General features: G+C 42.2%; 1 pseudogene; it reads left to right on the top strand.

Annotated features, from left to right (window-relative positions):
- The first annotated feature begins 11933 nt into the window (after positions 1 to 11933).
- LOC128384075 (F-box/WD repeat-containing protein 7-like) overlaps positions 11934 to 23400 on the top strand; it is an 18189-nt pseudogene continuing 6722 nt past the window's right edge.

Below are 23400 nucleotides of genomic sequence, written 5' to 3'. Positions count from 1 at the left end.
ACACACATGCTCGCAGTGTGTGTCGGACTGTGGGAAAGACTCAGCTGTTTTAATGCATAACACACACACGAGTCTCAGGTTTTACAAGCCGACGGAGGAACTCAGTGGGTTTACATACCAGAGAGAGTTTAAAAGATGAACGGAGGACGGAGAGAAAGAAAGAAAGAAAGAAAAAAAGAGACGAGAGGAGAAACATGTGAGCCAGCGGAGGAAAGAAAGTCGTCTTCTTTTAATGATCTCTTGAAGCAGCTAAACTTTAATTATTGATTAATCAGCTCGTCTGTAAAACCATAGGAAGGAAAGGAGGAAGGAAGGGAGGAAAGAAAGAGGGAAGGAACGAAGGGAGGGAGGAAGGAAGGATGGAAGCAAAGAAGGAAAGGAGGGAGGATGGAAAGGAGATAGAAGGAAGGAAAGACAGAAGGAAAGGAGGAAGGAAGGAAGGAAAAAAAGCTGGAAGGATGGAAGGAAGAAAGAGGGAAGGGAGGAAGGAAGGATGGAAGCAAAGAAGGAAAGGAGGAAGGAAGGAAGGAAGAAAGAGGGAAGGGAGGTAGCAAAGAAGGAAAGGAGGAAGGATGGAAGGAAGAAAGAGGGAAGGGAGGTAGCAAAGAAGGAAAGGAGGGAGGAAGGAAGGATGGAAGCAAAGAAAGAAGGAAGGAGGAAAGCTGGAAGGATGGAAGCAAAACTGTCCATAAACTATTAAATAAAAACTTTATTTCCTTCTTTTTTTGTTTCATTAAAACTATTTTCTAACTTTTCCTAAACTGTACGGAAGTCAAAAGCAGCCATTAAAAAAATTTAAATGAATAAATAAAGTGCATAATATAATAATAATAATAAAAATAATTAATTAAATAAAAACAAAAATACAATTATTTATAAAAATGCATTTTTTAAATTTAAAAGTCAACATTATCATGTTGTTGTTTTTTAAGCTTCTTCTACTTTTCTAAAGACAGAGAGATTTTCAGATTAAAGGTCTGAGGTCAAAGGTCAGAGCAGGTCAGGTGATTGATTGACAGGTGAGATTATAGACTCCTCCTCCTCTTCTCCTTTCTACTGTTCTCCTTCTGCTTCTTTTCCTTCTTTTCCTCCTTTTCCTTCTTCTTTTCCTTCTTTGTCTCCTTCTTCTCCTTCTTCTTCTTCTTCTTCTTCTTCTTCTTCTTCTTCTTCTTCTTCTTCTCCTTTTTCTTCTTCTTCTTCTTCTCCTTCTTCTTCTTCCTCTTCTTCTCCTCCTCCTCCTCCTCCTCCTTCTTCTTCTCCTCCTCCTTCTTCTTCTTCTTCTTCTTTTCCTCCTCCTCCTTTTCCTTCTTCTCCTCCTTTTCCTTCTTCTTCTTCTTCTTCTTCTTCTTCTTCTTCTTCTTCTCCTCCTTCTCCTCCTTCTTCTTCTTCTCCTTCTTCTTCTTCTTCTTCTACTTTTCCTTCTCCTTCTTCTTCTTCTCCTTCTTTTCCTTCTCCTTCTCCTTCTTCTTCTTATTCTTCTTCTTCTGCTCCTTCTTTTCCTCCTCCTCTTCCTTCTTCTCCTCCTCCTCTTCCTTCTCCTTCTTTTCCTCCTCTTCTTCTTCTCCTCCTCCTTCTCCTTCTTCTTCTTCTTCTTCTTCTCCTTCTTCTTCTTCCCCTCCATCTTCTTCTCCTTCTCCTCCTCCTCCTCCTTCTCCTTCTCCTTCTTCTCCTTCTTCTTCTTATTCTTCTTCTCCTTCTTTTCCTCCTCCTCTTCCTTCTTCTCTTCCTCCTCCTTCTCCTTCTTTTCCTCCTCCTCCTTCTCCTTCTTCTCCTCCTCCTCCTCCTTCTTCTCCTACTCCTCCTTCTTCTTCTTCTCCTTCTTCTTCTTCTCCTCCTTCTTCTCCTACTCCTCCTTCTTCTTCTTCTCCTTCTTCTTCTTCTCCTTCTTCTTCTTCTCCTCCTTTTCCTTCTTCTCCTTCCCCTCCATCTTCTTCTCCTTCTCCTTCTTCTTCTTATTCTTCTTCTTCTTCTTCTTCTTCTCCCTCTTCTTCTTCTCCTTCTTCTTCTTCTTCTTCTCCTCCTCCTCCTTCTTCTCCTTCTCCTTCTTCTTCTTCTTCTTCTTCTTCTTCTTCTTCTTCTTCTTCTCCTCCTCCTCCCCCTCCTCCTTCTTCTTCTCCTTCTTCTTCTTCTCCTTCTTCTCCTTCTTCTCCTCCTCCTCCTTTTCCTTCTTCTCCTTCCCCTCCATCTTCTTCTCCTCCTTCTTCTCTTTCTCCTTCTCCTCCTCCTCCTCCTCATCCTTCTTCTTCTTCTTTTCCTTTCTCTAATTAAAGAAAGTAAAACATAATGAAGTGATGATGAAACAAACCAGTTTGACCAGTTTAGCCTCTCTGAGTCTCTGCAGGTGTTTTCTGTTTATTCTGGACTCTTTTCTTTTCTTTTCTTTTTATTTCATCACTTCTTCTTTCTTCATAAACTCGTCTGAACATGTAAACTAAAATAATCTCTTTAATCTCTTTTTCTGTTTGATGTGTTTCGATTTTAACTGAAACAAACACGAGGAGGAGAAAAGAAAAGACTGAAGCCTGGAGGGAGGGAGGGAGAGAGAGAGAGAGAGGGAGGGGGGGTAGGGGAGAGAGGGAGAGGGAAGGAAGGAGAGAGAGAGGGGAGGGAGGGAGGGAGAGAGGGGGAGAGAGAGAGAGGAGGAGAGAGCGAGAGAGGTAGGGAGAGACGGAGAGAGAGAGGGAGGGAGAGATGTAGAGAGAGAGAGAGAGGAAGATGTAGAGAGAGAGAGAGGGGTAGAGTGGGAGGTAGAGAGGAAGATGTAGAGAGAGGGAGAGTGGGAGGGAGGGAGAGAGAGAGAGAGGGAGAGAGAGAGAGAGAGAGAGAGAGAGAAAACAAACAAACAGGAGGAGGAACAGGTGATAGAGGGGAGGAGAGGAAGAGGAGGGGGGGTGTTTGTGTGTGTTTTGTGTCTTTACTGAAGGTTTGACCTCCTAAATTATCCTCAAACCAGCTTCTAACAGCAGCTAGTGTGTGTGTGTGTGTGTGTGTGTGTGTGTGTGTGTGTGTGTGTAGGTGTGTGTGTGTGTGTGTGTGTGTGTGTGTGTGTGTGTGTGTGTAGAGGTGTGTGTGTGTGTGTGTGTGTCGCAGCCTGTGGGAGTTTCAGTGTGACGACCTCGGAGGTCAATCAGCTGTGAGAAAGCAGCGACCTCTAACTCTTCCCCCGCTGGGCGTGTGTGTAGGTGTGTGTGTGTGTGTGTGTGTGTGTGTGTTAGTGAAAATGAATGTTTGTGTTTTTATTTTTTTATTTTTAATACCAGTTTAATTTTAGGCTCCTCATCTGTTTTAATTAGAGATATTACAGCATCTATATCTCAGGAGTGAAGTTTCCTTTTGACTGAAACACGAATTTAAACCAAATTTACAGAAAATCAGCCAAAAAAAATCAAATGAACACGTTTCCATCCATTTCCTGTTACTATTATACAAACATTAGGACAAACGTAGGTGGAGCTTCTTCTCTCATCTCTGTCATTAATATAGAATAAAAAGCCTTCACTGTAAATCACTAAACAACGAGGTTAGGACAATATTCAATAAAAACACATCTGATCAGTAAAAAGTGTCGCTGTTAAAATTGTTCTTCTAAATAAGTCATATAAATTTTAACCCTCCTGTTGTCCTCGAGGGAAGGAAGGAAGGAAGGATGGAAAGGAGGAAGAAAGAGGGAAGGATGGAAAGAAGGAAGGAAGGAAGGAAGATGAAAGGGAGGAAGGAAGGAAGGACAGTAGCAGGGAGGAAGAAAGGGAGGAAAGGAAGGAAAGAAGGAAGGGAGGAAAGGAAAGGAGGGAGGAAAGGAAGGAAGGAATGACAGTAGCAGAGAGGAAAGGAAGGGAGGAAGGAAGGAAGGAAAGGAAGGAAGGACAGTAGCAGGGAGGAGGAAAGGAGGGACAGAGAAAAGAAGGAAGGAAGGAAGGACGGACAGTAGCAGGGAGGAAGGAAGGAAGGACAGAGGAAAGAAGGAAGGAACAAACAGTCAACAGACGGGGTCAATTTATTTTTGGCCTTAAACTGAGAGCTGATGATAGAGATGCAGACAGGAAGCAGTTCTTAAACTACCAAATTAAAAGCATTAGTATTAAAATGTATTAAAGAAGAATAAATGAAGCGTAGCGGTCGCCTCGTCTCTCGTCTCTCGCGTCGCGGCTCTGATCTCTCGAGGTTTAACTGACGGCGGCTCGATTAGTTATTGATCGGCTCTGATTGATCGGTGCTGATGGAGGACGTTTCTCACCAGGAACGAGTCGCCGTGACAACGATAACGATCCCGCTGTTCAGGTTCAACGATACGGAAGAAAAATGAAGCTTTAATTTAACACGAGAGTATTTATGCTGACGTCCAGATGTTTCCAGATGTTTGAATCTAAACTCTAAATACAGAGATATAAACCAAACTGTTGCATTGTGGGTAACGTAGGCGATAGGTTTAGTCTCTTTACTGCATCGATTTTTACTCGTGTGATCATGTTATAACAGTTTTTTCCATTTTAATGAGAATTTACTTTAATTTACTTCATTTTTCTTCATATAGACAAGAACAACACCTCACTACAAACAAAATGATTATTCACATTAAAATAAATAAATGATCTGGTTACACTATAAAAAAGTAAATTAAAGTAAAAGTAAAAATACATTCTAAGGAAAAAGAGGTATGTAATTAAAATGTGAAAAATTATGAATATAGTAAAAAAAAATATTCTAATTGAAAATAGCTATGTACAATTAAAATGTTGTAAATATAGTAAAAAATATACATTATAAGTAAAAATAAACATATTCCATAAAAATGTAAAATATTGTAATACTGAAAAAATATAGTAAAAATAAAAAGTGCACAATAAAAATGTTTAAAAAATGGTCTATAGAAAAAATACATTCAAAATTATAAGATAATGCTATGTACAATTAAAACGTAAATTATTGTAAATATAGTAAAAAAAATATACATTATAAATAAAAATAGACATGTACCATTAAATTTAAAAAATGTAAAATATTGTAAAAGATATTTTAACTGAAAAAATATTGTAAAAAAAAAATAATTGCACAATTAAAATGTAAAATATTATAAATATAATTAAAAAATATACATTATAAATAAAAAATAGACATGTACCATTAAAATGTAAAATATTGTAAAAATATATATATGTTCTATGTAAAAAAAAAAAGTCTACAATTAAAATGTAAAATATTAAAAATAAAATAAAAATATACAATCTAATTAAAAGCAGCTTTGTATTTTTTAATATCCAGTTTCAGCCCATTAATCACTTTTGTCCTCTTCGAGCCTCCATACAAATAAAAACCTTTAATTGGACACATTTCCCTCCATAATTGTTAACTTTAATCAGAGTCTGCTGCTCTCTCCTCTCGCGCCCCTCCTCCTCCTCCTCCTCCTCCTCCCCCCCTCGTGCCCCTCCTCCCCCTCCCTTCCCTCCCTCCCTCCACCCTCCACCCCCCCCGGCTCCACCCCTCCCTCTCTGTCCGCATTCCTCGCTCTCTCCTCGGGCAGAGAGAGAGAGGCTTGTCCCTGCATGTTCCTGCTGGAGGTCGAGTCACACCGAGGCAGAGAGAGGAGAGGAGAGGAAAGGAGAGAGAGAGTCATGCTCCTCATCGATCCGCTGATTGATTGATTAATTGACCGGATGGATCAACAACGTCACGCGCGCCTGTATTGATACCCCTCTCTTTTTATTTTATTTTTTATTTGGGGAGGGGGGAAGAAGAAGAAGAATCAGCTCTCTGGTTTAATTTAGTTGTAATTTTTTATCGGACTAACCGGAGCAAGCTTTCTACCTACCATGGGTTTCTACGGCACCTTGAAGCTCATCTTCTACAAAGTGAGTATTGATTATGCTTATTGATTATTAGTATTAGTATTATGGGATGGCCGTTGATCGATCAGCTGACGTCAGTAGCTGCAGTTTGAGCTTTAAGGGAGGGGGGTGGGGGGGCTGAGTGAAAGCTGTCGTGCAGGATTTGAAGGTTGTCACAGACTCTTTAGACCCGAGATGACAAGGCGTTTCTCTCTCTGACATGCCTCGGTAGCGTGCGTGTGTGTGTGTGCGCGTGTGATTGTGCGCGCGCGTGTGTGTGTGGACCACTGCGGAACCGGGAGGGAGACTCATTTCATGTCCTCTCTCCTTCTCATTCTCTCTCTACCTCTCTACCTCTCTACCTCTTATCTGCCTACCTTCCTCTAATTGGATTATTGATTATTGATTATTGATCAGCTCCAGCAGTGTGTAGCAGTGTGTAGTAGTGTGTAGCAGTGTGTAGTAGTGTGTAGTAGTGTGTAGGTGGCAGTAAATGCTTGAGTTAAGGGTTTGAATCATCGCTAAACTGCTGAAAACTGCATCATGTTGAGTCTAAAATGCTTCATACATGTGAGTAAAGCAGCATAAATCAATTAAATTCAATCAAAATCTCACAAAACATTAAAATATAATGATTTATTGTCTTTAAAGCTTCAGGAAAAGGACATTTTTGGTTCTCTACACTGTAAAAACTGAGGTATAATACACAGGCATGCTGCTGTAAACTACATTTTTGGGAACAAACATGGTGATTAAATAAAAATTAAATAGCAAACATCAATGTTAAGTACTTCTAATTATGACCAAACCGACTGTCCACTGCTTGATCATCTTTATAACTTTGAGAAATTTAACATATTTGCTTCTTTTACACTGTGAACTTCTGAGTTATGGAGCCAAATAAAGTTTATAAAAGCTAAAATCAGACCAAACTCTTTATTATTTAGCAGTAGTATTACCCAATGCTTGGTGCTACACAGGAACAGCTGCCGTCTCTGGAGTCAAACATTGTGTATAAAACCAATAAAAATGAAACTGAAATGAAACAAAACTCAAATACAAAAGGAATAATTCAAAGTGGAGCTGCTGTAAACTGATTCCTTTTGAGGTCTAGTGTGAAAAAAATCAATGAAAAACTAAGAAAACTTTGTATATTTTATTAAATAGCCTCAAACTACATGATTAAAACCAAAGAACCAAAGAAATTGATATTTTAGCTTCCCCCACAGTGTGAAACCAACACAAACCAGCTGCTCTTAACTGTGTTTTTGAGCTCAAATATATAAAAAATCGATGAAAAGTAAAACTAAAAAACTTATTGTGTTTTGGATATCCCAAAATATCCTTCCTTCCTTCCTTCCTTCTTTCCTTCCTTTCCTTCCTCCCTGCCTTCTTTCTTCCCTTCCTCTTTTCCTTTCTCCCTCCCTCGTTCCTTATTTCCTCCGTCCTCCCTTCCTTTCCTTCCTTCCATCTGTTCTTCCTCCCTCCCTCCTTCTCTCCTCCCTTCCTTCTTTCCTTCCTCCGTCCTTTCTTTCCTCCCTCCCTCCTTCTCTCCTTATTTCCTCCCCCCTACCTTCCTTCCTTCCTTCTTTCCTCCGTCCTTCCTTCCTTTCCTTCCTCCGTCCTTCCTTCCCTTCCTTCCTTCCTTTCATCCTTCCTTCTTTCCTTCCTTCCTCCCTTCCTTTCAATGAGTGTCCTATAAAGGGTTAAAATAACAGATTATGGATTACAGATGAATACTAAGATCACTGTAAATGTTCCATCTATTGCGTAATCATCTATACGGAGGATTAAACTAGATTAGAAATGTACATAGTATGTAAATGTATTATAGATTAGGGGTGTCAAACATGAGGCCCGTGGGCCAGAACCGGCCCGCCAAGGTGTCCAATCCAGCGCACTTTCCTTCTTGTCTTCTTTTCCTTCCTTCCGTCCTTCCTCCCTTTCTTACTTCGTTCCTTCTTTGTTTACTTCCCTCTGTCCATTCCTAGGGCCACATACTGCCTAATTTAATCTCAGGTGGGCTGGGTCATTAAAAGGAAAAGGAAGGAAGGAAGGAAGGAAGGAAGGAAGAAAGAAAGAGAAGACTTGAAAGAAGGAAGGAAGAAAAAGAAGACAGAAAGGAAGGAAGGGTAGGAAAAGAAGGAGGAGAAGGAAGAGAAGACAGGAATGAAAGACAGGAAGGAAGAAAAAGAAGACAGGAAGGAAGAAAGGAAGAAAGAGGACTTGAAAGACGGAAGGAAGGAAGGACAGATATAAGGAAAGAAGGAAGGAAAAAAAGAAGATAGAAAGGAAGGATATAAGTCATTAAAGGGTAATTATAAACTTATTTATAGAGATTTTTCCTCTGAAATGTGAAATACAGTGAAAATAAGCCCTGCTTGATGTTCTACCTCTGGACTCTACAAGTGAAGTTTTCCTCTTTTTTTTGTTTTTCCTCTTTCTTTTTTTTTTGTTTTTCCTCTTTTTCGGGGGGCTTTAATGAATTCCACACAGACGCGACATCTGTTATTAAAAGCCAGCGACATTTAGAGAAGAGAAAGAAGAAAAAAAAAGTCAGAAAATGAAAAGCAGATTATGAGTTTAGGCTCGGAGCTCAGAGCTGAAAATCACAGCTTGTGATTATTGTACGAGTAGAAAAGAGGGGAGGAAAGGAGGGAAAGGGTTTTTTTTTTTTTGGTGAGGTTTTTCGGGTTAAAATTCTTTCTTTGCCGACGATCTTCTCCTTCTTCTTCTTCTTCTGTTTTTTTATTAAATTTTATATAGTGACACAGAGTTATGACACTGCAGTTGGATAAAAAAGCTGCAATTCATAGAAAGATGCAGAGAGGAGGAGGAGGAGGAGGAGGAGGAGGAGGAAGGACATACACACATGCTTCCCAGTACATCACCAGCCTCCTGTGTCTGTGTGTGTGTGTGTGTGTGTGTGTGTGTGTGTGTAGCAGCAGCAGTCTGTTAGCGCGTGCTGCTCTATTTTAGACCAGCGCTGCACCGGCGACATTCCTCCGATTTTCTGCATTCCTGCGTTCATTCACTGCGAGACACACACATAGAAAGAAAGAGAGAGAGAAAAGAGAGAGAAAGGCTGATTCAGACCTCTGAGTTGTGTTGCGTTTGTGTTACTTTAACAGCGTAGGTGTTTTCAGTGTTGCTGTAGTTAAGATAATAAAAGAGGGGAGGGGGGGGCTGTATGAATGTTATTAAATACTCATATTAACCCTCCTGTCGTCCTCCCGGGTTCCTTCTTTCCTCCCTTCCTTCTTTCCTTCCTCCTTCCCCCTTCCTTCCTTTCCTTCCTCCCTTCCTTCCTTTCCTCCCTCCCTGCCTCCTTCCTTCTCTCTTTCTTTCCTCCCCCACCTTCCTCCCTTCCTCTTTTCCTTTCTCCCTCCCTCCCTCTTTCCTTGTTTCCTCCCTCACTCCTACTTTCCTTCCTTCCTTCTTTCCTCCGTCCTTCCTTTCCTTTCCTTTCTTTTCCTTCCTCCCTTCATTTCTTTCCTTTCCTTCCTCTCTTCTTCTTCCTCCCTTCCTTCCTCGTTTCCTTCTTCTTCCTCCCTTCCTTCCTCTTTTCCTTCTTTCTTCCTCCCTTCCTCCCTCCTTTCCTTCTTCTTCCTCCCTTCCTTCCTCTGTTCCTTCTTCTTCCTCCCTTCTTTCCTCTTTTCCTTCTGTCTTCCTTCCTCCCTCCCTCCTTTCCTTCCTTCTTCCTCCCTTCCTTCCTTCCATGACTCGAGGACAACAGGAGGGTTAATATAAAAATCCAGCTTTAATCCACCATCATATAAACTTACTCACATTTTAACCCCTTACATGCTGTTCAGGGTCTAATTTGACCCGTTTTTACATTTGAGAGAATAAGAAATAAATGTTTCTTTTAGCCATAAATTTGATTAGTTTTCATCACTTGACTCAAAATATATGAAAAATGGAAATATTTCTACTTTCTAAAGATGTTTTTGTACATTTCCTCTTGTGTTTGACTCAAAAATTAAAGAATACACTCATCTCTGCTCTGTGAAAGCTTCATTAAGGATGAATAAGGACTAATTATGAAGGGATACTCTGAAATGCCCCGAATATGAACAGTCTGTAAGGGTTAAATATCTTCATAAAGCAGATTAGAAACAAGCAGTGAACACAACTCAGCTTTTAAAGTCGATATATTGAACTTATTTCCACATCCAGCAGTTACTGATCAATATTATCATTCATTAGGATTCCAATTTTCACTCTCTTTTAGCTCTGTTTTTACTCTCCACCAGCTCCTGAGGGAAATATCTAAATGCTCCACTATGTTCACCAGCTAGTCTACCTGCTAACTGTGTCTGTTAGCAGGTAGAGTTCAGCGGCTTTTTACAGCTTTTACTCTGAAAACCACGCTATGAGAGCTCTGAGAGTGAACCAGAGCAGTTAAACAATGAGCTGAAACTCAACTATAAAGCTCTGTAAAGCTGAGAGGAGCTGATCATCTCTGTAGGTTCATCAGTATGAGACACAAACCAACAATTTTTTAAATGTTTTAAGATCAGAATTATTGATTTATTTTCATCTTATTGCCTGAAAACCACATGGATGTTTCCCTACTACATTATTTACAACTATAACCGTCACTACTTTCATTGAATTGGTTGATGTTTCGTACTTTATGCTTCATTATTAAACAGTCAAACCAGATCGGGTCAGTTTTGAACCAGGTTTCTAAACTGTATCCCGATGAAGCTTTGACCAGTTTGTGATAATCAATCAACATATTTTCCTCTGATGTTTCAGTCAATTCAAATAATTCATCATTTCAGCCTTTTTTAACTCAAAAATGAGGCATAGTTTCATTTAAATGAGGCTGTAATTTCCATAAGTATGTGTAAAATCTGTGGTAATAAGTTGTAATGAAGTTAGCTAAAAAAGGGTTTAACACAGAATTGGTTGATAATTTATACTTTATGCTTTATTAACAGTCAAAATTGAACCAAGAGTGGAAATAATTAGTTCAAATAATTCATAATTTCTGCTTTTTAGACTCAAATTTTGGTTTAATTCCATTTTAATGACGCCAATGACGATAATTTGCAAAGATGAGTAGAAGTGGAAGAATAAGGAAGTTAAAACTCAACAAAGAGGCGACTAGCTGCTGACTTTGGTTATTTCACTAGTTAGAGAAGTTTCACGTCTCTGAAAGCTGCTGCCTGATGCAGAGGACAGTTTAAACCAGGGGTGTCAAACATGCGGCCCGTGGGCCAGAAGTGGCCCGCCGAGAGGTCCAATCTGGCCCAGTTTCCTTTTTCGTCTTTTCCTTCCTTCTGTGTGTCCTTCCTCCCTTTCTTCCTCTCTGTCTTCTTTTCCTTCCTTCCTTCCTTCTTTCCTTCCATCTGTCTTCCCTTCCTTCCTTCTTTTCCTTCCTTCCTTCCTTCTTTTTCTTCCTTCCTTCTTTCCTTCCATCTGTCTTCCCTCCCTTCCTTCCTTTCTTCCTTCTTGTCTTCTCTTCTCTTCCTTCCATCTGTCCTTTCTCACTTACTTCCTTCCTCTTCCTTCCTTCCTTCCTTCCTTCTTGTCTTCTCTTCTCTTCCTTCCATCTGTCCTTTCTCACTTTCTTCCTTCCTTCCTTCCATCCTTCCTTCCTGTATTCTCTTCCTTCTCCTCCTTCTTCTTTTCCTTCTGTCCTTCCATCTTTTTAATGATCCGGCCCACATGGGATCAAATTGGTCTGTATGTGGCCCTTGAATGAAAATGAGTTTGACACCTCTGGTTTAAAACAATAAGCTGAAACTCGATGATGAAGCTCCGTGAGGCCGAGGGGAGCTGATAATCCTCTGTAGGTTCATCGCTACGAGATACGACCAACAACACTCTGATGTAAGGCTTGTTATTGCTCACACCTGCGTCCGTCAGCATCCACACATGTTGCCTCTCTTCCATCACCGGAAGACACTTTCCTTTCTTTCATTATCAATCCAGCACAAACAAAAAAAGCACCAGCTGCTCCGGTTGATTTAAACATCTGGGAAACAGCCGTGAACGAGCCCAACAACACCAGACCTGCTCTGGTGACGTTGAGCCATAAACCTCGAACGCTTGCATGACGTGACTGTTTTTTTTTTTGTGTGTTTCTGTCCGTCTTTCTTTCTTTCTCTTTTCCACCAGATGAAGAGGAAGTTGGATCATGGTCCAGACGGCCGGCCGTTCCCTTCAGGGAAGAAGCACTGCAAAGGAAACGGATACCTCAGGTCAGTCTAAGAGACCTGCTGAAGTCTTTACATTAGGGCTGTCAAACTCATTTTCAATCAAGGGCCACATACAGAACGATTTGATCTCATGTGGGCCAGAAAGTTAAAGAGATGGAAGGAAAGAAGGAAGGAAGGAAATAAGAAGGGAAGGAAGGAAAAACAGGGAAAAAGGAAGGAAGGAAGAAAGGTAGGAAAGACAGATAGTGAAGGAAGGACAGACAGAAGGAAGGAAGGGAGAAAGGAAGGAAAGATAGATGGAAGGAAGGACAGAAGGAAGGAAGGAAGGAAGGACAGAAGGAAGAAAGGAAGGAAGGAAAAGCACACAGATAGGAAAGTGGGCCGGATTGCACCCCTTGGCGGGCCGTATCTGGCCCACGGGCCGCATGTTTGACACCCCTGGGCTAGGCTAAAATAAATGTAAAAATGGCTTTATTTGACTCTCCTGGCTGTATTTTAACCGCTAGAACAATTTCTTCCCGATATATTATAATATATATTTGTAATTAGTTATTTTTGGACTGCACTTGAACTTGTTGGATAATGTTTTCTATGTTTTCTTCCTCTCTTCAGTCCGTCCGCTCTGGTTCAGGCCACTCCCACCACATTCGGCGACCTGCGGCTGGCCAATGGTCATTCGTCTCAGCGGCGGCGCGTCACCTCCGGCCCGCCTCCGTCCGGCCTGCAGGACTGGCTGCACATCTTCCAGGTCGGCATGAAACACAACACAAACGTCCTGCTTATGCTACGATGCTAAAGCTAACACACACCAACAATGACGCTACTTTATTTATATATCGTAACTTTATTTATATAGCTTCAGTTTCAAAAGAGCTTTCAATAAAATCAAGTAAAATATTGAAAAATTGCAAAATTAATTCTGATAAAAGTACAACAAGCAATTAACGATTATAAAAACATCATAAAACAGTAAAAAATATAAAAGTAGAGATAAAATATAGAATTGAAAATATTAAAAAAAGAGACGAAAAAATACAGTCAGTAAAATGATAGGAAGGGTTTTTACTTCTGTTTGATATTTAATTGTTGTTATTTAAAAGTCGTAAATCTGCCAAAGTCAAAGTCGTAAACTGGATACAGGAAACTTGACAGGCATAGCAACAGTAACTAAGGAAGGGGGGGAGTTAATTACTGTGTTTGTTTGCTAATTATCCCACATCATAAATCACGTTTATTTATAGTAGTTCAAACACTCAGTTAAGATTCCATAGCAAGATAATAGTGATAGTACACACACACACACACACACACACACACACACACACAGAGAGAGGCTACTGTCCTGCAGCTTGATAAAATGCTGCTGTGTTGCATTTTGGGTAGTCTGTGTGTCTCTGTGTGTGTGTGTGTGTGTGTGTGTGTGTGTGTGTGTGTGTGTTTTCCGCTCACTGCACGTAAACACAAAGCCAGTAAGAGCGGCGCTGCCTCCCAGCTGCTCTTATATAACTAATAAAAAACATACAAGTATACAAGTAAACACACACACACACACACACACACACTCAAACACACACAAACACACACACACACACACACACACACACACACACACACACACATACACACACTCAGATTCAAATGGAAAGACGTGGATCTCTTTTGCTGCCCGAGGAGGAAGTTAAAACAGTTTCAGAAACACCTTTAAAACACACAATTTCTAACACACACACACACACACTCACACACACACACACACACACACACACACAGAAACAGAAATGTAAAGTTCAGTCTCCTCTGACAGGCGTGGAGCGGCCCCGAGAGGCTCCTGGCTCTGGACGAGCTGATCGACAGGTGTGAGACGAGTCAGGTGAAGCACATGATGCAGGTCATCGAGCCCCAGTTTCAGAGAGACTTCATATCGCTGCTGCCCAAAGAGGTAACACACACACAAAACACACACTAAACACACACACACACACACACACACACACACACACACACACACACACAAAACATACACTAAACACACACACACGTCCATAATCAGCCTCCGTGTAAAGTGCGGACGGAGCAGATGTGGATTTGAGGGTGACATCATGAACATCTGTGCTTGCAGCTGGCGCTCTACGTGCTGACCTTCCTGGCTCCTGACGACCTGCTGCAGGCGGCTCAGACCTGCCGCTACTGGAGGATCCTGGCCGAGGACAACCTGCTGTGGAGGGAGAAGTGCCGCGAGGAAGGTAAACTAAACACAGACCACAAAAACAACTAACAACTGCAGGAAAGACACAGACCATGTTGGTTTTACCCATAGACTGTATAAAAGAAATGGACGTAACATCCGTGACGTCACCCATTGGTTTGTGGACTGCTGCTCGGAAGCCAATAGTTTCTAATCTAGGCAGCGCCATCTTGTAAATTTCAGGTGCATGCTGGGAAAAATAAAAACACGGATTCTACTTATATGGGCATGAGGCGGGGCCATGGGCGGAGCGGGGAGGTTGCTATGGTTGCGAGGGCTGGATCTCGAGGACATTGGTCAATCAACCTGTCAATCAGGACGTAGCCACGCCCTAATGCATACCCTGCTTTATCGTCACATATAAAATCAGGGAGGCCAAAATGTCCCAAATGAACATCATACTGCATTGAAGAAGGCTTTAAACTAGCGATTGAGACCATAAACACATTTTGAAAACGTTTACTGAGATTAGAAATCAAGTGAGAAGTTGGTGAATTCTCCATTGACTTGTATAGAGACGGTCGCCCCCTGGTGGCCTTTTGATAGAATGCAGCTCTAAATTACTTCCACGTTGGACTAATTTCAGAGGACCGGAACTCCCCGCCTGGTTTTACTGGTGTCTCGTCTAGTTTCTTACATTGTCTCCTTTTTTTAAAGCTTCTTTTATCTTTCTATGTTTAATTAAAGGACTCATCTCCTCCAGCTCTATATTAATATTCTGAGTCTCTACTAGAATATCTTTGCATGATTTCCACTTAAAAACTCCTTATTTATCTTCTACTGGTCCTTTATGCAGCCGCTCACTTCAGCCTCTGTTTATTAACAAGCCGGTTTAGCTCCTGTCTCTTTAAGACCGATATCGGCTGACTGATATCGGTCTTACTAGCTCCAAGTTCATTGTTTTCTAACTGATCTTTATGGGTCAGAAACAGGACGGCACCACTGAGGAAACTGAATTAAGGTCTTTATTAATGTTTCTATGAATGATTTGATGTTGTGATATTTTTATGAGGCTAAAATATTAAACCCTGTATTCAAATGTGACTGTTCTTGTTTTGTAAAAGATACACAAAATAAATGTAGGAGTCTTCCTCGCAGTTGGTTGTGAAAGAAAGTTTGATTTAAGAAGATAAAAATGAACAGGAAGAACAAATTTAAAAGGTTGAAATGTGTGTGGGGGGGTTTTCTGAATAAGCAGATTAGTGTCAAGTAGGCATGGTAACCGTGTACAAGGTATACCACGATATGAAAAAGTCTGTCATACCGTTCCTGAGGTATGAGCTGTTTTTAGTCTGGTCAAAGACAGGAAGTGCTGGTCCTTCCTTTCCTTCCTCCCTTCCTTCTTTCCTTTCCTTCCTTCTTCCTCCCTTCCATCCTTCCTTCCCTCCTTCCTTCATTCTTCCGTCCTTCCTTTTCTTCCTCCCTTCCTCCTAACTTCCCTCCCTCCTTCCTTCCTCCTTTCCTTCCTTCCTTCTTCCTCCCCTCCTTCCTTCTTCCTTCCTTTCCTTCCTTCCTTCCTTCCTTCCTCCCGCCTTCCTTTGTCCCTCTCTCCTTCCTTCCTCCTTTCCTTCCTTCCTTCTTCCTCCCCTCCTTCCTTCTTCCATCCTTCCTTTTCTTCCTCCCTCCCTCCTTCCTTCCTTCCCTCCCTCCCTCCTTTCATCCCCTCCCTCCTAACTTCCTTTCTTCTTTCCTTCCTTCCTTCCTTCCTCCCGCCGTCCTTCGTCCCTCTCTCCTTCCTTCCTCCTTTCCTTCCTTCCTTCTTCCTCCCCTCCTTCCTTCTTCCATCCTTCCTTTTCTTCCTCCCTCCCTCCTTCCTTTCATCCCCTCCTTCCTTCCTCCCTTCCATCCTTCATGTCTGTCTTTATTTTTCTTCCTTTTGGTAACATTTTAGAGCTGTAATCGCAATACCGTGAAACCGTGATATTTTAGCTTATAGTTATCATACCACCAGAATCTCATACCGGCTCATGCCTAGTGTCAAGTAAGATATATGTTGTGTGGTTGAAGGTTTGAACTCATGTTGGAATTTGAGAAACAGAAAAATCTTGAGTTTTTTTTGCATTTGGATGATTTGAGTTGCAAATATGAGGAAGCCTAGTTTGTCGTTTTTAGAGATTGTCCCTAAAACAGCAGATAATGGTGTCTTTTTGGGGGTATTTCCTGTCTTCAGCTGTGTTTTTGGGAGGATTTATTTTGTTTTACATCTCCAGACTTTTAATCCTTTAACTGCAGAAGCCAAAAAAAAAAAACGGTGCAGGACTCCTTCCCTTTCTTCCTCCTCCTCCTCTTCTTCTTTCTCTTTTGGGGGGATTTTTCTTTGGCAAGTTGTGATGAATCCTCTCCCGAAATCCTTTAAAAAAAAAAAAAAAAAAAAGCTGCTGTATTTTTCTCTGCTCTGACTGTGAGAGTTCATCCTTCGGCTCAGACTCTGTGGGAGTGTTTCCACCGAGGAGAGAGAGAAAAAAAAAAGATATGAAAAACAGGAAACAAATGGAGAGAAAGGAGCTTTACTCAGACGTATAGTGCTTTCTAACCTGAGTGTAACATGCAAATACAGAGAATACACAGTCAGTCACTCCTCCTTCATTCAGCGCAATGCAGTGGCTGTATACGTGTGTGTGTGTGTGTGTGTGTGTGTGTGTGTGTGTGTGTGTGTGTGTGTGTGTGTGTGTGTGTGTGTGTGTGTGTGTGTGTGTGTGTGTGTGTGTGTGTGTGTGTGTGTGTGTGTGTGTGTCTTTCTCTCCGGGCTTCCTGCCAGTCAGTTGAGAATCACTGCCAGCACTCAGCAGCCATACCAATGAGCCTACCTAGCGTTGGAGCCGCACCGCAGCCATACTAATGAAGCCAGCGTTAACGGAGGCTCGCCAGCTTCACAAATGAGCCTAATTTGTATTTTTCGTTGCACTCCTGTCATACCGACGGGAACGGTGTTGACATCGGGCAGCGCTCGGCGAGAATATGAATGCGGCTAACCTGCAAGTAGCTGCATGCCGGCTCCATGTTAATGAAAGTAGAAGAGCACTATAACAGTAAAGTCATTATAAGTTAGATAACAGTAGATACACATGAAGTTAGTTCCGGTAATGTTCCTGCATTACGTCCTGTGTGAAAGAGGATATCCCAGGAAATCCATGCCTCTAATTGCGCTTTTCCACTACACAGTTCCAGCATGACTCGACTCGACTCGGGTTTTTTTGCGTTTCCACTAGGGATAGTACCTGGTACTTTTTTATAACCTGCCCTGCTGAGGTTCCCAGCGAGCCGAGCCGATTACTAAATGTGACGTCAACAGACTGCCGGCCACCGATTGGTCAGAAGAGTTGTCACTGGAAGAGTCATGAGCCGTCCCACACAAGAATCAAACCCGCCATTTTTAAATACCGGCAACAGCGTTACAGTCATACGGCTCAATGTTCTTGCTTTGTGTGTGACAGTAAGACACAGGAAGGAAGGAAGGAAGGAAAGAGGGAAGGAAGGAAAGAGGGAAGGAAGGAAAGAGGGAAGGAAGGAAAGAGGGAAGGAAGGAAGGAAGGAAGGAAGAAAAGAAGGAAGGAAAGAAAGGAAAGAGGGAAGGAAGGAAAGAAAAAAAGACAGGAAGGACAGAGGGAAGGAAGGAAGAAAGGGAAGGAAGGAAGGAAAGGAAGTGTGACAGAAAGCCACATACAGCAGCAAGTACACCATCGCCTCCATGTCCTCCGTTGTTTATGTGTTTTGAAGTCACGGCAGTTTCGCGGAGCCGTGCTATGACGACCCCGCCCACGTTGAGTACTTCTTTGTAATGGAAAAGGTTCCTGGAACCGAGGCGAGTCGAGTCGTGCTGGAACTGTGTAGTGGAAAAGCGCCATAATTTCCCGCCTCAAGATCGAAGCCTTCCCGGTAAATTACTCGGATAACTTTTCCGGCTCCGCTATGATGAGATTTACACTCTTCAGGAACTTTTCCATGTTCTGCCTTTTCACACATAACACGACATTGGTCAGGACCTTCCTCCCTCCCTTCCTCCCTCCTTTCCTCTCTCCCTCCCTTCCTCCCTCCTTTCCTCTCTCCCTCCCTTCCTTCCTCCCTTCCTTCCTTCCTCCCTCCCTCTTTTCCTTCCTACCATCGCAGTATACGTCCATATAAATACAGACCTGTAAATGTCCTAGATCTGCCCCCCCCCCCTTTTAATTTGGGTTTTTTAAGGCGGTATGACTGTATTCCTCTCTCTCGTCCTCTCTTCAGGTATCTCGGAGAGTCTGTCGTCTCGTCGCAGTAAGTGTGTGAGGCCCGGTATCGCGGTCAGTCCGTGGAAGTCGGCCTACATTCGACAACACCGCATAGAGAGCAACTGGAGGAAGGGGGACACCCGGGAGCCCATGGTACACACACACACACACACACACACACACACAGACACACACACACACACACACACACACACACACACACAGACACACACACACACACAGCTAACCAGTGTGTGTGTTTGATATGTAAATGAGGATCGACGAGTCATTTAACCTTCGTGTCGTCCTCCCATCTGTTTTGACTGTTCCTTCTTCCCCCCCCTTCCTTCCATCCTTCCTTCTTTCCTTCCTTCTTCCTTCTTCCCCCCTTGCATACTTCCTTCCTCCTTTCCTTCCTTCTTCCCCCCTTCCATTCCTCCTTTCCTTCTTCCTTCCTTCCTTCCTTTCTTCCTTCTTCCCCCCCCTTCCTTCCATCCTTCCTTCTTTCCTTCCTTCTTCCTTCTTCCCCCCTTGCATTCTTCCATCCTCCATTCCTTCCTTCTTCCCCCCTTGCATCCTTCCTTCCTCCTTTCCTTCCTTCTTCCCCCCTTGCATCCTTCCTTCCTTCCTTGACTTCTATCTTCTTCTGTTTTTTCAGGTGTTGAAAGGTCACGACGATCATGTGATCACGTGTCTCCAGTTCAGCGGTGACCTCATCGTCAGCGGCTCCGACGACAACACGCTCAAAGTCTGGTCGGCCATCACGGGCAAGGTAGGTCGCTGTGTGTGTGTGTGTGTGTGTGTGTGTGTGTGTGTGTGTGTGTGTGTGTGTGTGTGTGTGTGTGTATGGAGTAGACAGACGTATTGATTATGTAGATGATGATTTTCTTGCTGCTTCAGCGGAGCGACAAACAAGGGATTTAAGTCGTCTCCTCCCGTACTCACTGACTCACTCATCGTGTTTCTACAGGAAGCTCTTTTCTTTTATTATTCATTATTTATTTATCAGCCAGGATGTCAAATATGAATCCTGTGGTTCTCAACTTTTCTAATTTGTGAGTCTGGATCTCTTTTCTGTGCTCTGAAATGTCTCCAAACCACCAGATACCGAAAGTTAGTGTTAAATAGAATAAAATAGAATAGTTTTAATGTCATTGCATAAAGTCATTTAAGGAAGACGGAAGGACAATATCTCAAGCTGACCTGCGAGTATCTGACTTCCGAGCCACAAAACAACTAAAATATCAGACATTTTAACCCTTTTTCGAACCAGAGATATTTATGATACCAAACCAAATACCCTTTAAAGTGATTCTGACACCAGCTGAGTCCTTCATTAGACTCCCATTAACACATTTAGGTCTCTGTCTTCTATCCAGTGTAACAGACGTGTAGTGTAGACTCACTTTAGAGCATTTAGGAGGCATCTTAATGCAATCCATAACGCGTTAATATTTTTAAATCACATTTTAATGTTGCAAGCCTTTTTGTCCCTTCTACTCCCCCGTAGACGGCTCCTCTAGCTGTAGCGCTATGCTTTGAAGTGGCCTCCTGCAGTAAACCTACCACGCTGATGGAAAGTAAGAGAGCTACTGGACTTTTGAACGGCTTGTTTAACTTTAAAACACTTCCAGACGCTTCAGTTGACAAGTCAAAAGTAAAATGCAACCTGTGTCAAACGGAGTTTAACTACCACCGGAGTACGTGGAGTTTGAGTTAGCACCTCCACGCTAAACACCCAGGTGCAGCCAAGCCAGCCTCAGCTCCACCAAAGGACCATTTTGGAACATGCAATTTTAAACATGCAATTCAAAACACGATTAATCATGATTAACTATGGAAACTCTGAGATTAATCGCGATTAAAAAATGAATCGTTTGACAGCCCTAAAAATAACATAACTCATACTATTTTATTTAGAAGTAAAAAAATATATACATTTTGCTGTGTCAGGTGTTTTTTTTACTCTGTGTCGTTCATGTATAATTTAACTTACGCCTGAAGTTACACCTTTACCGGTTACCATGGTTACACCAGCTCCAACTGGCAATAATCAATTCAATTTATTCATTAAAATAAAAAATATATATAATAATCCTGTTATTAATTAGTAAAATATGGTTTAATTACTTCACACAGTGATCGTTTAACATCGTCTTGGTTCAATTAAAGTGAATAATGAATAAAACAGAGAGAATATAAAATATGTGTCAGTAATAAATAAAGAAGAGTTCAGCTCGGATGTTTCTGCTGATAAATAATAAATAGATTTGTGGATCGGTCCGAGCTGCTGATTGGCTGCTGATCGACTGCTGGGCGTTAGCGGCTCACAGCAGCGTCGTGAAGCTTAAACACTGAACCCCCCAACCTGCAGCAGCTTCACGACGTCGCCTCATCACAGCCGACAGGAAGCTCAAACATCTGCTTAACGTTAAACTTTATTTATTCACTAACACGTTTAAACGAGTCACGAGTCGAAACCTCAGACTGGGTCAATATTTGTCCCACTTACCTCACACACACACACACACATTAACACACACACACACACACACATTAACACACACACACACACACAGAGAAAGAGAAAGAGAGCAGCTTCACCTTGAAGGTGTTGTAGTGGTGGTTGCCACGGCAACAGAGGCAAAACTTTGCCTTGGAAACTGTTGCAGAGACAACAGAGGAGATACTGCAGATATCACGATGTGTGTTAATGTGTGTGTGTGTGTGTGTGTGTGTGTGTGTTAATGTGTGTGTGTGTGTGTGTGTGTGTGTGTTAATGTGTGTGTGTGTGAGAGTGTGTGTATGTTAATATATGTGTGTGTGTGTGTGTGTGTGTGTGTGAAGTGAAGCTGTCATCACTCACTACCAACAAAGATAATTTATTAATTAAATCGTGTTGAATTTTACAGACAGTCTTCCCCTCAGGCAACAAGATGTCAGTGTGTGTGTGTGTGTGTGTGTGTGTTTGTTTTACTTTCTGCAGGTAGCGCACACACACACACACACACACACACACACACACCTACACCTACACACACATTACTGGGCAGGTCTAGACGGAGGAGAGAGGACAGGTGTGTCCTCTTGAAGAATGTTTCAACCGAAACCAGATCGACACGCTCAGTGGTCATGTATGAGTGTGTGTGAGTGTGTGTGTGTGTGTGTGTGTGTGTGTGTGTGTGTGTGTGTGTGTGTGTGTGTGTGTGTGTGTGTGTGTGTGTGTGTGTGTGTGTGTGTGTGTGTGTGTGTGTGTGTGTTCTTAGCGGTGTGACTGTGTTGGTACAGGATGTGGGTGAAGACAGGAAGTGTGGGTGACTCTTTAATCCTAAAATCCTAAAAAAAAAAAATCTGTTTCCTGTTTCTAATCGTTCGGGTCTGCTGAGAAAAAAAAACATCTTTCTCTAAAATAATCCATTCATCCTGAAATCAATAGAGTGGTTGCCTGGGAAACCCCTGGTAGTGTAATGTGTGTGTGTGTGTGTGTGTGTGTGTAAATGTTAATTGAAGCTTCTCAACACAAGGAAAAGTCTCGTCTGTGGTTTTCTTTTTAAAAAGACTATTTTGTGAGGTTTTTTTTTTAACAGATTCAAGAAAACTTTATTGTCTCTAACATGATAACAGACATTCAGCTTTAGTTAGAGACTCATAACTTAAATAAAAACTGCATTAAAACACACATAAAACCATAAATTAATAAAAGCAGGTGAACAAAGCTGCTTTAAGTCACAGTCGTGTTTGCAGCAGTTCAGCGATGAGGTCAAATAAGAAGAAGGAAGGAAAGGAAGGAGGAAGGAAGGAAGGAAGGAAAGGAGGAAGGTAGGAAAGAAGGACAGAGGAAAGAAAGAGAGAAATAGGGAGAGAGGAAGGAAGGAAAGGAGGGAGGAAGGAAGGGAGGAAAGGAAAGAAAGAAGAAGGAAGGAAAGGAGGGAGGAAGGAAGGGAGGAAAGGAAAGAAAGAAGAAGGAAGGAAAGGAGGAAAGAAAGAGAAAAGTAGGGAGGGAGGAAGGAAGGAAAGGAGGGAATGAAGGAAAGGAGGAAAGGAAAGAAGGGAGGGAGGAAGGAAAGAAAGAAGAAGGAAGGAAAGGAGGGAGGAAGGAAGGACAGGGGAAAGAAAGAGAAATAGGGACAGAGGAAGGAAGGAAAGGAGGGAATGAAGGAAAGGAAAGAAGGAAGGGAGGGAGGAAAGGAAAGAAAGAAGAAGGAAGGAAAGGAGGGAGGAAGGAAGGACAGAGGAAAGAAAGAGAGAAATAGGGAGAGAGGAAGGAAGGAAAGGAGGGAATGATGTCAGGTCAGCGCCTTATTGAGGACCACATCAGACCTTTTCCATAACGAAGCGGTGAGGCGTTCAGGGACACGTGTTATTTGCAGAGCGCTCAGAGCCTCAAACACACAAAGACTCTCTGCTGTCCTACAATAGACCGCATGTATAGAAGAGAGGCAGCAAAACCGGTCTGTCAGGGTGTGTCCACCATACGTTATACAAACACACACACACACTGACAACAGCCTGGGGCGACCCGAGTGAGAGTGTGTGTGTGTGTGTGTGTGTGTGTGTGTGTGTGTGTGTGTGTCATATGAGTCCTTGTTTACATTTATGTATTGAGTGTTTCCGCTCCGTTGGCTTCTGTGGGTTGAAGGTTTGGTCCTGTTTTCTATTTAGAGGCGACTGAGTTCAACACTAACATTAAGAATAGCTGGTCCACCTTAAAAGATCAGTCCACCTTAAGTAGGGCTGGGTGTCGGGGCGGCAGCGGAGAAGGCTCTGTCCCCCCAAAGTTATTAATAATAATAATCATCATCATCATCTTTAGTTATACCGCCCTTTCAAAATAAAAGTCACAAAGTGTTTCATAATGCAGTAAAACACTCGACTTATAAATCAAGCTAAACTGTGACATGTGACAGGAAGTCGTTCTGTCTCCTCAGTGTCTGCGGACGTTGACGGGTCACAGC

Source organism: Scomber japonicus, chromosome 22 (assembly GCF_027409825.1).
Source record: "Scomber japonicus isolate fScoJap1 chromosome 22, fScoJap1.pri, whole genome shotgun sequence".
In the NCBI taxonomy this organism is placed as follows: Eukaryota; Metazoa; Chordata; class Actinopteri; order Scombriformes; family Scombridae; genus Scomber; species Scomber japonicus.
The sequence above is the reverse complement of the archived record's forward strand: the minus strand, read 5'-3'. Positions and strand labels throughout refer to the sequence as shown.